Here is a 15,615-nt window from a genome sequence, read left to right on the forward strand (position 1 = left end):
TAGCTACAAGAAACTCATCTGAACAGTCAGAGAAAACACAGACTCAAAGTTAAAGAATGGAAAACAATCTCTGCAAGCAAACAGCTCCCTCAGAAAAAAACTGAGGTGGCCATACTAGTATCCAACAACATAAATTTCAGGTTGAAAAAGATTAGAAGGGACAGCAAAGGCCATTTTCTATTCATCAAGGGTACATACAACAGGAAGATATCACACTCTTAAATGTATACACACTTAATAAGGGAACAGCTAAATACTTAAAAAACTGCTAACAGATTTTAAGGAGAACATTGCTAGCAACACAATAGTTGCCAGAGACTTCAACAATGCCTCAGCACCTTTGGATAAATCAACAAGAACAAAACTCAGCAAGAAAACATTGGCTTTGAAGGAAGAAATAGAAGGGGGGGGGGGGCTTATAGACATATACAGGACTTTACACCCCCAAAAGAAAGAATACACTTTCTTTTCCAGTGCACACGTAACATTTTCCAAAGTAGACCATGTGCTAGGACACAAAATATACCTCAATAGAACCAGGAAGATAGAAATAGTATCAACAATCTTTTCAGACCACAATGCACTGAAAATAGAAGTGATTCACATACAGGCACAGAGAACGAAATGAAACACCTGGAAATTAAACAGCTCAGTGTTGAACAAACGAGTGGGTCAGAAAGGAAGTCAAGGACGAAATCAAAAGATACCTGGAAACAAATGAGAATGAACATGAGCTACCAGAACCTATGGGATGCAGCAAACTCCATGTTAAGAGGAAATTTATAGCTCTGCAAGCATTTCTCAGCAAGGAAGAAAGGACCCACATAAACAACTTGACTGTACAGCTCAAGAGCTTAGAAAAGGTTCAACAAAAGGAGACCAAATCAGGCAGAAGGAAAGAAATCATAAAGCTTAGAGCAGAAATCAACGACATGGAAACATACAAAAAAACCCAGAAGGATCAATGAAACCAAGAGCTGGTTCTTCGAGAAAATAAACAAGATAGATAAATACTAGCAAGATTCACAAAGAAAGAGAGAGAGAGAGAACCCTAATAAACCGAATCAGAAACGAGAAGGGGGATGTTACAACCGAAACCAAAGAAATTCAAAAGTTCATCAGAGACTACTTTGAAGGTCTGTATGCCACAAAACAAGAGAACCTGGAAGAAATGGATAAACTCCTGGATTCCTGTAACCTCCCAAGGCTGAATCAAGAAGATCTAGAGTACCTGAATAGACATATTAACATCAAGGAAATTGAAACTATAATCAAAAGTCTTCCCAAAAACAAAAGCCCAGAAGGATTCACTAGCAAATTTTTCCAACATATAAAGAGGAACAACTGCCAGTCTTCTCAAGATTTTCCAGGAAATTGAATAAACAGAAACTGTCCCAAAGATATTCTATGCAACCCATATCTCTCTAATACCAAAGGAAAAAAAGACACCACAAGAAAAAAAAAACTACAGGCAGATATCTCTGATGAACACGGATACGAAGATTCTCAACAAAATACTAGTAAATAGAAGTCAACAACTCATCAAAAAGATCATACACCATGACCAAGTGGGATCCATCCCGGGGATGCAAGGATGGTTTAACATTTGGAAATCAATCAATATAATCCATCATATCAACAAAAAAAGATAAAACCATATGATTATATTTTTAGATACAGAGAAAACATTTGACAAGGTCCAGCACCCATTTATGATGAAACCTATCACCAAAATGGGGATAGAGGGGACTTCTCTCAATATAGTTAAAGCCATACACCACAAGCCTACAGCATCCTCAATGGGGAAAAACTGAGAGCCATCCCTCTAAGATCAGGGATGAGACAAGGATGCACACTCTCTCCACTGCTGCTCAATATAGTACTGGAAGTACTTGCAATGGTGGTTAGGCAAGTAAAAGATATTAAGGGCATTCAGGTAGGAAAGGAAGAAATCAAGTTTTCACTATTTGCAGATGATATGATACTATACTTAGAGAACCCTAAAACATCTACCAAGAAATATCCCCCAAACAAATGATCATCTAATCTTTGATAAGGGAGCAAGAAATGTGAAGTGGAGCAAGGAAAGCCTCTTTAACAAAATGTGCTGGAAAAACTGGACAGCTGCATGCAAAAAAAATGGGCTCAGATTTCTGCCTAACACCATGTACAAAAGTAAGATCAAAATGGATTAAAGACCTCAACAACAGACCAGAATCCATAAGGTACATTGAAGACAAAGTTGGCAAAATCCTCCATGACATTGAGGCTAATGGTATCTTCAAAGATGTCACGCCACTTGCCAAGCAAGTGAAAACGGAGATAGACAAATGGGACTGTTTTAAACTAAGAAGCTTCTGCACCTCCAAAGAAACAGTGACCAAAACACAAAGACGTCTACAGAATGGGAAAGGATATTCGGTCAATGCCCATCTGACAAGGGGTTGATATCAAGGATATACAAAGTACTGATTGAACTCCACAAGAAGAAACCATCCAACCCCATCAAAAAATGGGCCGATGAAATGAACAGAAATTTTCTCAAAGAAGAAATCCGAATGGTAAAAAGGCACATGAGGAAATGCTCTACATCATTAATCATCAGGGAGATGCAAATCAAAACAATAATGAGATATCATCTCACACCACAGAGACTGGCCCACATGCAAAAGAACAAAAGCAATCGGTGCTGGCGCGGATGTGGTGAAAAGGGGCCCTCCTTCAGCGCTGGTGGGAATGCCGACTGGTTCAGCCCTTTTGGAAAACAGTATGGACGATTCTCAAAAGATTAGAAATTGAGCTCCCATTTGACCCAGTAGTACCACTCCTGGGAATATATCCCGGAGAGGCAAAAGAAGTATAGTTGAAGTGACATCTACACAATAGCCAGAATCTGGATAAAACCTGAGTGTCCAAGAACAAATGACCGGTTAAAGAAACGTTTGGTACATCTACACAATAGAGTACTATGTAGCTGTTAGAAAAGATGAAGTCATGAAATTTATATACAAGTGGTACTACATGGAAAGTATCATGCTAAGCGAAATGAGTCAGAAAAAGAGGGACAGGCATAGAAAGATTGCATTCATCGGGGGAATATAAAGGTAAAGGCCCTCCCCTTGTTCGTCGATTTGCTCAAGCGGGCCCAGTAACGTCTCCATTGGAGACTTTGTTGTTACTGTGTTTGGCATATCGAATACGTCACGGGGAGCTTGCCAGGCTCTGCCGTGTGGGCGAGATCCTCTCGGTAGCTTGCCGGAGGAATCGAACTCGGGTCGGCCATGTTGGCTGCGTGCAAGGCAAACACCCTACCACTGTGCTATTGCTCCAGCCCATCAGGGGAATATAAAATAACAAAATAGGATACTAACACACAAGAACAGCTGAAATAAGTACCAGGAGGTTCACTCCATGGCTTTGAGGCCAGCTGCACATACTAGGGGAAAAGGCAACTCAGATAGAAAAGGGAGCACCAAATAAAAGATGTTGGGAGGATCCTCCCAGGATGGGAGATGCATGCTGAAAGTAGACTATAGACCAAACATGATTGCTGCTCAATGCCTTTTTGCAAACCACAGCACCCAAAAGGAGAGAGAGAACAAAAGGGAATGCCCTGCCACAGAGGCAGGGTGGAATGGGGAGATGGGGGGTGGGAGGAATACTGGGATAAGTGGTGATGGAAAATGGCCACTAGTGGAGGAATGGGTACTCGATCAATTTGCTCGTGTGGGTACTCACATCTTCATTGTGAAACTTGCTGTTACTGTTTTTGGCATATTGAATACGCCACGAAGAGCTTGCCAGGCTCTACTGTGTGGGCAAGCTACTCTCGGTAGCTTGCAGGATTCTCCGAGAGGGACAGAAGATTGAACCCAGGTTGGCCGCGTGCAAGGCAAACACCCTACCCATTGTGCTATTGCTCCAGCCCAACAACAGCTACAAGAAATACCATTTGTACTATAGAATTTTCATAGTCTTAATGTCTAGACATTTTGTCTGTCATCCTTAGAGAAAAATTTTTGTTCTCAAAATGGACATAATAATCTATTGTTCCAGAGTTACCCTACAAGAATTTTAATAAATAGTAAAGACTGACAAAGTTTCAGATTGCTGAACATTGTATTAAACAATAGTCCCCTACTTCCATATTTGCTCAGGAATCAATATAGGGTAATGGGGCAAGTGAATTTAACTATGAGCTAGTGAAGGCTTAGCTACTACTCCAAGTAGGAGGCAAGCAGAAAAATGCTTACAGTCCAACAAAGGAAAATTAAGATCATAACTGGGATTTTGACAGATATGAAAAGGTTTCTTAAGTTCCTCTCTGTATTGTGCAAATTATACTTACGCCCTGATAGCTGCTACTATTAGACAAACAAGGTGAGGGAGAATATATGCATTGGTTGAACGAAGGAGGTGTATTGTTTTGTTGGTTTATTTTGTTAACATAATTTCGGCATCTTTTTATGTTAAAGAATTGAAAGAAAAAAACTTATATCCCAAACAGGAAAAATCTGTAGTAAACTTTTGAAAGCAATATGGAGATGGATTTGAATGTTGGCAGAGGGTTGGCCTGAACCGTGAGATATTCTGGTTTTGTTACGTAAAGGTCTTGCTGGTGCTAGAGAGTGTGGTAGACAGATAAACCTAGATAAACCTCTGTTGTTGGTTTGATTTATATGTATGTCGGGTCCGCTTATTGGATGGAGATTAAATTGTGAGTGATTTGTGTCTGAAGCATCCTCCTGGGTTTATGCAGTATAGTATATAAATTAGTATTAACTGATAGTCAATGGAGAGATTAGGAAAGACAGAAACTAGGCCTCTCTTTGGGATTGTAGCACAGCTTCAGAAATTTATAGAATTTTTGTTTGAAATTTTATTTGAGGCTTGGGTGGCTCTCTGGATAGTAAAAAAACAGAGGTGGATTCTTGTGTAAGAAATGATGTCCTCACAGCAGAAGTGAGTTAATAGTTGGAACAAACAAACAATTCAGGAGAAAAATCTGAGACGTGTCCCTAGCTTTTTTTCATGAGTCAATAATAGATCTATTATGAGCAGGCGAGAGGTTAGGGTACATGTTTAGCATGCACTCCAACCTGGATTCACTGCCCAATCACTCATGGACCCCAGTAATCTTCAGATGCATCCCTGAAGGCCCCACTCCAGACCAGCATGTAATCCCTGAGCAACACAGCATCCTCTGGATCTTACATTCAGTCGCCTGTGAATTTGCTGATAATATCTGGTAGGGGCCCTAGGCTTCATGAATACCCTCTTGATGACAGAGTAAAGTGAGTTAATGGATTTTAAAGATTGGGATATAATACTATCAATTCCAATAATAGAGATGGAGGAAGGCAATTGAGGTCCTAAAAATATGAGCAGAGCAAAGTTGATCCCATGTCAAAAAATATAAATAGTCTCAATGTTTGAAGAGTTACCCTCAGTTCAATCAGCTGTGACTAAGAAAGGGAGGGTGGGTGCTGGCATCCAGGATGTGGTGACACCCACCAGATAATTTCCAGCAAGTCAGCCTCAACTGTGCAAAGACTGGACAGTAGCTGTAAAAGTACATGACTTCCCATCTCTTTCTGACTCATTTCACGTAGCATGATACACTCCATGTCTATCCATTTATAAGCAAATTTCATGACTTCATCTTTCCTAACAGCTGCATCATATTCCATTGTGTGGAAGTACCAAAGTTTTTTAACCAGTTATCTGTTCTAGGTCACTTGGGCTGTTTCCAGATTTTAGCTATTGTGAACAGTGCTGCAATGAACATAGAGGTACAGATGTCGTTTCTACTGTGCTTTTTTCACCCTCAAGATATATTCCCATAAGTGGTATTGTGGGGTCATATGGAAGCTCAATTTCATGAGAAGAAGGGATAAAACAGCTGGAATAGAGAAGGGATCACCAAGAAAATGTTGACTGGAGGAAATGGTCAGGATGAGGGGTATGTGCTGAAAGTAGATAATGGACCAAACATGATGACCTCTCAGTGTCTGTATTGCAAACCATAATGCCCAAAATTAGAGAGTATGGGGAACATTGTCTACCATGGAGGTAGGGGGAAGCTGAGGAAGGGGAGAATCACTGGGGATAGTGGTGGTGGGGAATGTGCGCTAGTGGAGGGATGGATGCTTAATCATTGTGTGATTGTAACCCAAACATGAAAGCTTGTAACTATCTCACAGTGATTCAATAAAACGAAAAAAAAAGTTCATGACTGCTACCATTCTGTGGGCTAGAACAGTCATTCCTTCCTTCACTGGCTGCAGTTTTGAGAAAGCAGGATGCTGCTTCTGGAGAAATAATATTTGCACACTTATTTCAAGTGACCTGACTAGCTGCACAAATATGGGCTCCCTGTGAGATTTTTAGACCCAGACTAAAGGATTTTTATTTACTTAAGTATTACTGAAAGGGTGAAAGCCAAGCAGATAAACCCGCTGCTATGCTTTTGTACACTGAAGTTGGATCTGAAATGTTTTCTTTCTGATTCCTCCACTTGAATACTGTAACCCGCCAGCAGACAACGTCGAGGAGGACGCTTCCCAGCTTATCTTTCCCAAAGAATTTGAAACAGCCGACACTATCCTGAATTCCAAATTGTACATGCTTTTGAAGCATCCGAAGCAGCAGAACGAGAGCGCCGAGGATGAGCAGGAGCTGTCCAAGGTCTTCATGAAGACGCTAAACTACACGGCCCACTTTAGTCGCTTCAAAAACAGAGAGACCATTGCCAAAACATTCAAAAACAGAGAGACCATTGGAGTTTATTACTACAGAAGAAACTACATAAATTTGAGTTGGCATGTCTGACCAACCTTTGCCCCGAGACCGCAGAGGAGCCCAAGGCTCTGATCCCAAGCCTCAAGGGCCAGTTTGAAGATGAGGAGACCCAGCAGATTCTTGATGATATCCAGACGAAACGCTGCTTCCAGTATTAACTTCTAGCCATCCCTGCTTGAGGCCGCCATGTTCCAATACTGGCCTGAATGTACGGGAATGCCATGGAAGAGGACACTCAAGTTTCCCTGGCAGCAACAACCTGGCCTGGCCTTTGTTCAAGTTGCAGTTTGAAACTTGACTATAGGACCATCTTGGGCTTGTCCTCACAGCGAGGCTTTCGTTGTGGTGAACGGCTTAGGCTTCTTGAGCTTGCCTCTGGGTGGGTGAAATAGGTGACAACCTCATACCAGCAGTCTTGACTTCTCTGTTACATACATAACAACCTCATACCCGGATTCTTGGCTCCTTGTTCCTTGGATTCTTAATGTTTCCTCTTTAGATTTTAGTGGTTTTATAGTTTCTGATACTAGGGAACATACAGAACTGCTATAGGCAACTACAGTTTAGCTAAATGTGAAAAGAATTAAAGCAGATCAGGAAAATGTTTTTATTTCTTCTGGGATTTTTTTGGGGAGTGGATGGGGTCACACCTACGTTACTTGGAGGCTATTTCTGGCTGTGTTCAGGAATCACCCCTGGTGCTGCTGGGGAGACCATATGCAGTGCCAGGATTCAAACTGGCTTGGTGTTACACAAAGCAAGAGCCATAGAATTTTGTGCTTTTTCTCTCCGTGAATGGGACTTGCACCCTGGGGTCAGTGCTTGCACATTCCAGTGTTATGTGCCCTTTATTGTGGTGTGCCAGATGGCCCATGGCAGTGGGACCTAAAGGCTGGAATCACACGTGGCTTATAGGGTCGGTACCAGAGGTTTATCTCCATGAACTCAAACCTCTTAGGCAGGTGCTTTACCACTGAGCTGTTTCATATGTTTAGGGAACCACACCTGACAGTGCTCATTGTAGTCCTGGCTCTGTACTCAGGGATCATTCCTATTGCTTGGGACCATCTGAGGTGGCAGGGATTTCTGGTCTTGGCCAAGTGCCTTAAGTCCTTTACTGTCACTTGGGTCGCCTTGTTTGTAAGGTTTAAAGGGTGGTAATATGGGGAGAGTGTTGTCCTTGTGCCAGCAGTATGAAGAGCCCTGAGGTATGAAACTTGGAGAAAACTTGCTAATGGAAGTAGGTACATTAGTGGAGGCGAGTGTACAAAATATCAGACACAGACCTGAGGTCCAAGTGTCATGCCTTTCAAGACTGGATGGAGATTCGGAGTTTTTGGTCTTTTTTCTTTCTTTTTTTTCCACAACTGGTGGTGCTCAGGGTCTACTTGTGACTTTGTGCTTGGGACATATCCCTAGTAGGGCTTAAGGAACCACATACGGTGTCAGGGGGCCACTCATCCTGCATGCAGGGCAGTCACTCAGCCTCTCTCTCCGATCCTGTAGTGTTTTTAGTTTGGGGCATGGGGAGGCTATTCCTGGACCATATGTTCTAATGCAGAAAGTAGAAAATTGGGACCAGAGAGAGTACAGTTGATAGGGCATTTGCTTTACACTGACCCGATATGGTCCCTAGAGCCTACCAGGAGTGATTCTCGAGTGCAGAGCAAGAGTAAGTTCTGAGCACCACCAGATGTTACCCTTTTCCCCCTCAAAAAAAGAAAAAGAGAGAGAGTATAGTGGATAAAGTTCTTGCTTGCATGCAGCTGACCAAATTAGGTTCATGATTCTTCATATAGTCCCCAGAGCCTCCTCAGGAATGATCCTTGAGTGCAGAGTCAAGAATAAGCCCAGAGCATAGCTGGGTGTTGCCTCCCTCCCCCCCCAAAAAAATAAAAGCACACCTATGTACATGGTAGCACTTAGTCCAATAGCAAGGCTATGGAAATAACTCAGATATGTCCAATGACAGAATAGTGGATAATGAAGGTGTGGCATTTGTACACAGTGGGATACTCTGCAGACACAAAGGTGATGAAATCATGTAATGTACTACAATTTGGATGAAACCAGAGGATCTCATGTGAATTCAGAAGAACAAGGACAAATACAAATGTCCTCAAGAATCTGTGGTGTATAGAATAACATCTAGTGAATGGAAGGTATCAAAGGTGGGTTCTAGATTACAGAAACAAATGCCAAGGAAGGAATGCAGGGATTCAGAGGGTCTGGGGTAATGGGCAAGGGGTTTTTCAAGGCAAGTGCAGACATAAGGTATCTGTACATCTAAGCCATTCAGACACAAGGGATCAAACCACTACATTCTTAAACTTCAAAATATGTCCTTCAAGAATTCAGTTTAGCTCGAAGGAATGGTACACTATTTTCTAGATAAACAGCAGCTCAGGAACTTCATAGACTCAAAACCAAAACTAAAAGAAGGGCTAAAGGGGCTACTATAAGACAATACAAACCCTAAAAGCACAACAGACCCTTACAAAAAGATGACACAAAACAATTTTTGTGTTTTATAAAAACAATTTTTATATTGTTATAAAAAATTATAACAATAATCTCTCTCAACGTCAACAGTTTAAATTCACCAATTAAGAGACACAGAGTGGCAAAATGGATTCAGAGACAGAACCCAACATTCTGCTGCCTACAAGAAACTCATCTCAACAGTCAGAGAAGGCAGTTCAGATAGAGAAGGGAGCACCAAATAAAGGGTATTGGAAGATCTGCCCAGGATGGGAGATGCATGCTCAAAGTAGACTATAGACCGAACATGATTGCCACTCAATGTCTTTTTTGCAAACCACAGCACCCAAAATGAGAGAACAACAGAGAGTGCCCTGCCACAGAGGCAGGGTGGAATGGGGGGATGAGGGGTGGGAGGGATACTGGGATTAGTGGTGGTGGAGAATGGGCACTGGTGGAGGGATAGGTACTCGATCATTGTATAACTGAAACACAAGCACAAAAATTTGTAAATTTATAACAGTACTTCATGGTGTTTCACTAATAAAAATTTTTAAAAAAGATTATGTTCAGATGGCAGAGTGATAGTATAGCATGTAGAGTGCTAACTTTGAATGCAGCTGACACAGTTCAATGCCCAGAACCCCATATGGTCCTCCAGATAACTGTCAGGAAAATTCCTGCATTCAGAGACAGAACTAATCCCCGAGCATCACCTGGTGTGCCTCTACAAAATTATATATAAAAATTTACTGTAGAATAATTTGTGTACTGTATTATATATTGAGGCTTAATCTAAATTTTGGATTTTCCTTAATGACGACAGCAGTAACTGGAAATGATAAGTCAGAGAACGGGAAATATGTCCTTGAATCATTCCCTTTGTTCCTGTTACTTTATAGAGGGCACTGCATACAAGGAGCTGGAAAAAGAGTGTAGATCCTCAGGGTCTGAGGAAAAGTAAGAGGTATATAGAAGAGATAAGAAAAAAATGTAGAAAGGACTTTTAAAAAACAGAGAGATAGGAAAAAAGACAAGTTTTAGACTAAAGAAGTTGAAAACATAAGTTTAGTATATTTACAATTTTTTTTACAGAATGAGAGTTGGAGGAAAATATTTTAATTAATGGAGTCCCTAAAAGCAAGAACTCACCATCAGCAAAAGACTTTTGGAGAAGGGGCTGGAGCAATAGCGCAGTAGGTAGAAGAGTATTGTGGAAATCTGAGCTTATGGGGAAAGGCATCTCTCATCTACCTGACACATCCCTAAGAGGGTGGACCAGCAGAGGAGAGATGTATTTGGTACATCCTTATGAATAATCAAATGCAAAGGGAAATTCCCAGGATGTCACATTTTTGCCCTGACTTCTCTAAAATTATGTGTGGGTCAAACAGAATTTAGAGGCCTGGGCTCTGAAGACCAGGGTTTCCATTTTTTTAAAGAATGTTCCAAATCTCAAATTCCATATATCATATGGCTACTCATGCAAAGTATGTTGGCATGCTGAAGCTGAGTTGCAGGTGTTAGTCCTAGGTTTTTAAACCAAATTTAGGTCAAGCAGGTAAAAAATATAATGCCATAAAGATTGAGTCATGACATCTGCACTTGTTTGTTCATTGCAGCACTCTTTACAATAGCCAGAAACTGGAAGAAACCTGAATGCCCAAGAACAGATGACTGGTTAAAGAAACTTTGGTACATCTACACAATGGAGTACTATGTAGCTGTTAGAAAAGATGAAGTCATGAAATTTACATACAAGTGGTACAATATGGAAAGTATCATGCTAAGCGAAATGAGTCAGAAAGAGAGGGATAGACATAGAAAGATTGCATTCATCTGGGGGATATAAAGTAACAAAGTATGAGATTAATACCCAAGAATAGCTGAGATCAGCACCAGGAGGATTACTCCATAGCTTAGAGGCCAGCAGGGCCTTCTAGGGGAAAGGGCAGCTCAGATAGAGAAGGGAAAAACAAATGGAGGGTGTTTGGAGGATCCAAACAGGAGGGGAGATGCATGTCGAAAGTGGACTATGGACTGAACATGTTTGCCACTCAATGCCTCTTTTGCAGACCACAACACCCAAAAGGAGAGAGAGAACACAGGGGATTGCCCTGCCACAGAGGCGGGGGGGATAGGGGGGTGGGGGTGGGGGGGATATTATCCATGGTGGTGGAAAATGGGCACTGGTGGAGGGATGGGTATCTGATCATTGTATAATCAAACCCAAGCACAAAAAGTTGTAAATCTACAAATGTACCTCATGGTGTTTCGCTAATAAAAAAAAAAAAAGATTGAGTCATGAAACAGAAAGTTTTTCTTTTCAATGTTCAATCGAGAAAAAGTTAGAATCAGTGAATATCTTTGTATGCACAGAAGGGTTTGAGAAAAAAAGGAAGAAAGAAAAAAAATGTTCACTGTTGATAAATTTTTCTCCAAATGGTTAGTATGGATAATGTTGATAATAGGAAGTTTAATTTGTGTCAGCAGATATTTCAGGAATATCTTATTTTTACCTATTATTGAGGCCAGAGAGATAGCACAGGGGTTACCTATTGTCATTTATATTAGAGAGGAACTGGGTTTAGGCTTACATGAGAAAATCTCTTAATTTCAACAAAAAAGAAAACATTGGCACTTGTAAGAATATACATGTATAATCAGAAGTTTAGTATATGATACTCCTTCTTGGATTACATCCTCTCAACTTGTACATCAAATTTATGTTGCTGTAAAAAGAAATAGAATACACAAAGAAATGGAAATATATTATATGCTCATGTATTGGAAGAAGTAGCATTATAAAATAACCATTCTAGCCAAAGCATTATACAAATTCATTAAAATCCTTTTTAAAATTATTCTGGTAATCTTTAAGAAAATGGAAGAAATGTTGTTAAATTTATATATAATAATGCAAATGCCAATGAGTACAAATTGCCAAAGCAATCTTAAGAAAAATATATAGAAGATATCACTTTCCCTGACTTCAAGCTAGTAAAAACTATAGTTATCATAAAAACATATCCACAAGAGTAACAAACACAAAAATAAATAAACGGATTACAAGAAACCAAAAGTCTTCTTCACAACAAAGCACTCTATCACTTCCAAGAAGAAAACACAACTTATTCTAGGGGTGAAATATTTTCCCTCCATACATCTTATGAAACTCTAACATCCAAAATACATAATGAACTCATAAAATTCAACAACAAAAGCAAAAGTGAACACTGACAAGATACTTTTTTAACAAAAGAATACACACAGATAATCATAGGCATGATAAAAAAAATACTCAGTATCAATTATTAGAAGAAAATTAAAAATGAAAACAAGGAGATACTATCTCACATCTGTGAGAATATAAAAAGGTTAGAAACAAGTGCTGGTGGAACTGTGTAGAGAAAGAAAGCTCATTAGTTATTGATGTGAATGCTGGCTCAACTTCTATAGAAAAAATATGGAGATTTCGCAGTTAAAATTAAAAATAGAACTATCATATTGACCAATAGTTCCATTCATATGGTTCCATGAGAAACAATTCCACTCATAGATTTAGATAGGAATCTATCTAAGCTTATCAAACTGTTAAGAAGTAAAGTCAATCAGAATTTTTTTTTTAATGGTGAAGGAGCTAATTTTAAAAAAATGAGAATTGGGCTGGAGAGTTAGTACAGCAGGGAAGGTACTTCCAATAGCTTACCCTAATTTAATCCCCAGAAATACATATGGTCCCCTGAGCCCATTAGGTGTAAATCCTGAATACAGAGAGAGGAGTATACTCTAAGCACAGCCAGGTGTGGCCCAAACACAGGCATCCAAAAAGAAAATAATAATGAGAATTAAAAATGAATGAACTGAAGGAAATGAGGGAGAAAATAATAGTATCACCATATGGATTAATGTCTTTTCAAAGTAGGAAGGATTCATCTACCTTGACTTCTACCAAGACTTAAAATGCTGAAATTTCAACGCTAGAGTGGAGATGGACGTTATCTAGAAGGCATATGTTTGAAGACAATGTTATTGGATAGACAGATTTTTGCAATGTTAACATATAAGACAGAAAGAATGAAAGAATAAATAAAATCAAGAACATAGTTTGGTGATAAGACAGCACACAGAGCATGAAAAATGAAATTAGAGAAATGTTAAGTACCACATCACTAAGATTCTTACATACCTGCTTCTCTCCGTGAAAATAATTGCAGTAATTGCTATTTTGCAAGCAAATGTCTCCTTTTTTATTTTAGAATGGCATACACTGCAAGAAAATCAGACCATCATTTGTAGTGTTTGATGGGAATGCATAATAAATGCTAATATTTGGAAATTTTAATCCTTCATTCTTGCATATCAAAATTTTGTTAGGAATAGAGAATTGGTAAGTCTTCATGTGTAAATTTTTTAATTAAAGTTAGATTTACATCTAGTGAAATTTATTTATTTGAAATATATCATGTATTGGTTCTAATCATTTACTATATTTTGTCACAAAAATTTTCAGTGACTATTCTTTACACAATGATTAATCATCATATACACAAGTTAAAAAATGAAGCCATGGGAAACTTGTCTTTTCCCATTTAATTTGATTAATGGGCTTTATGTCTGAGATGCATTGTGAAGGAAAAGTTTTAAATACCTGAGTCAAAGATCAACTGGGGCACATCTCACATGAAATTTTTAGGAAACAGGACAGTTCTTAGTGTGAAATGGACCCATTACAAAATGACAAGATTATCTATCTAAGGCGGCTATCTATGACCTTAAAAGATTAAAATATTCTTGAGATAGAAACTAAATAGCTATTAAATTTTCATGATTTATTTTCTTACTTTAAACCACTGACATACTTAGTAACATATTTACTTAAAACCACTAACCAGTAAGAGATTTGTCTTTCTTAAAATTGATTTCCTACATGCTCAGTCTAATCAAACTTTCAGATACAATTCAAATTTTGATAACGTCAGTAATAGGGCAAGGTAATACAGATTTGTTTTACTTTAGTTACAGTAGAATTACATTTATGATATTTAATAAAAGAAGCTCCTAGGGCAACATTTCAAAACAGAATGATTCCATTGAATATATGGGGTCTTCATGCAAGTGGAAACAAACATAAACAAATGGGACTATATCAAACTAAGAAGCTTCTGCACTTCAAAAGAAACAGTGACCAAAATACAGAAAGAGCCCAAAGAATGGGAAAGAATATTTACCCAATACCCATCTGATAAGGGATTAATATCTAGGATACACAAGACATTAGTAGAATTGTACAAGAAAAAACCTCCAACCCCATCAAAAAATGGGGAGAAGAAATGAACAGAAGTTTCCTCAAAATAGAAATACAAATGGCCAAAGGCACATCAAAAAATGCTCCACATCACTAGTCATCAGGGATATGCATTTCAAAACCACAAAGAGATATCATCTCACACCACAGAGACTGGCACACATTCAAAAAAACAAAAGCAACCAGTGCTGGCATGGATGTGGGGAAAAAAGGATGCTCTTTCACTGTTGGTGGTAATGCCCACTAGTCCAGCCTTTCTGGAAAACAATATGGGCAGTCCTTTAAAAACTAGAAATTGAGCTTCCATATGATCCTGCAATACCACTTCTGGGAATATATCCAGAGGGTGAAAAAAGCACAGTAGAAATGACATCTGTACCTATATGTTCATTGCAGCAATGTTCCCAATAGCCAAAATATGGAAACAACCCAAGTGCCCTAGAACAGATGACTGGTTAAAGAAACTTTGGTACTTCTACACAATGAAATATGATGCAGCTGTTAGGAAAGATGAAGTCATGAACTTTGCTTATAAATGGATAGACGTAGAGAGTATCATGCTATGTGAAATGAGTCAGAAAGAGAGGGAAAGATATAGAAGGACTGCATTCATTATGGATTATAAAATAACATAACACGAGACTGACAGATTGACACCCAAGGACAGTAGATATAAGGGTCAGGAAGATTACTCCATAGTTAGAAGCGTGTCTCATGAGCGGGCAGGGAGAGGACAGCTAGAATAGAGAAAAGGTCGCTAAGAAAATGATGGTTGGAGGAATCAGTCAGGATTGGAGAGGTGTGCCAAAAGTAGATAACGGACCATACATGATAACATCTCAGTATCTGCATTGCAAACTATAATGCCCAAAAGTAGAGAGAGAATATGGGGAATATTATCTACCATGGAGTCAGGAGTATGGTGGGAAATGGGTGGTATACTGGGGATATTGGTGCTGGAGAATGTGCACTGGTGGAGGAATGGATGTTTAATCATTGTGTGATTGTAGCCCAAACATGAAACC

The 15,615-nt window shown here is 39.3% G+C and overlaps 2 pseudogenes; both read left to right on the forward strand.

Moving 5' to 3' along the window:
* Positions 1-3,260: 3,260 nt before the first annotated feature.
* On the forward strand, positions 3,261-6,959 carry LOC130042018 (DNA-directed RNA polymerase II subunit RPB4-like; annotated as a pseudogene).
* A 28-nt stretch (positions 6,960-6,987) lies between these two features.
* The window catches only part of LOC130041635 (F-actin-capping protein subunit alpha-1-like), a 72,776-nt pseudogene continuing 64,148 nt past the window's right edge, over positions 6,988-15,615 (forward strand).

Source organism: Sorex fumeus, unplaced genomic scaffold, assembly GCF_029834395.1.
Source record: "Sorex fumeus unplaced genomic scaffold, SorFum_2.1 ptg000098l, whole genome shotgun sequence".
In the NCBI taxonomy this organism is placed as follows: domain Eukaryota; kingdom Metazoa; phylum Chordata; class Mammalia; order Eulipotyphla; family Soricidae; genus Sorex; species Sorex fumeus.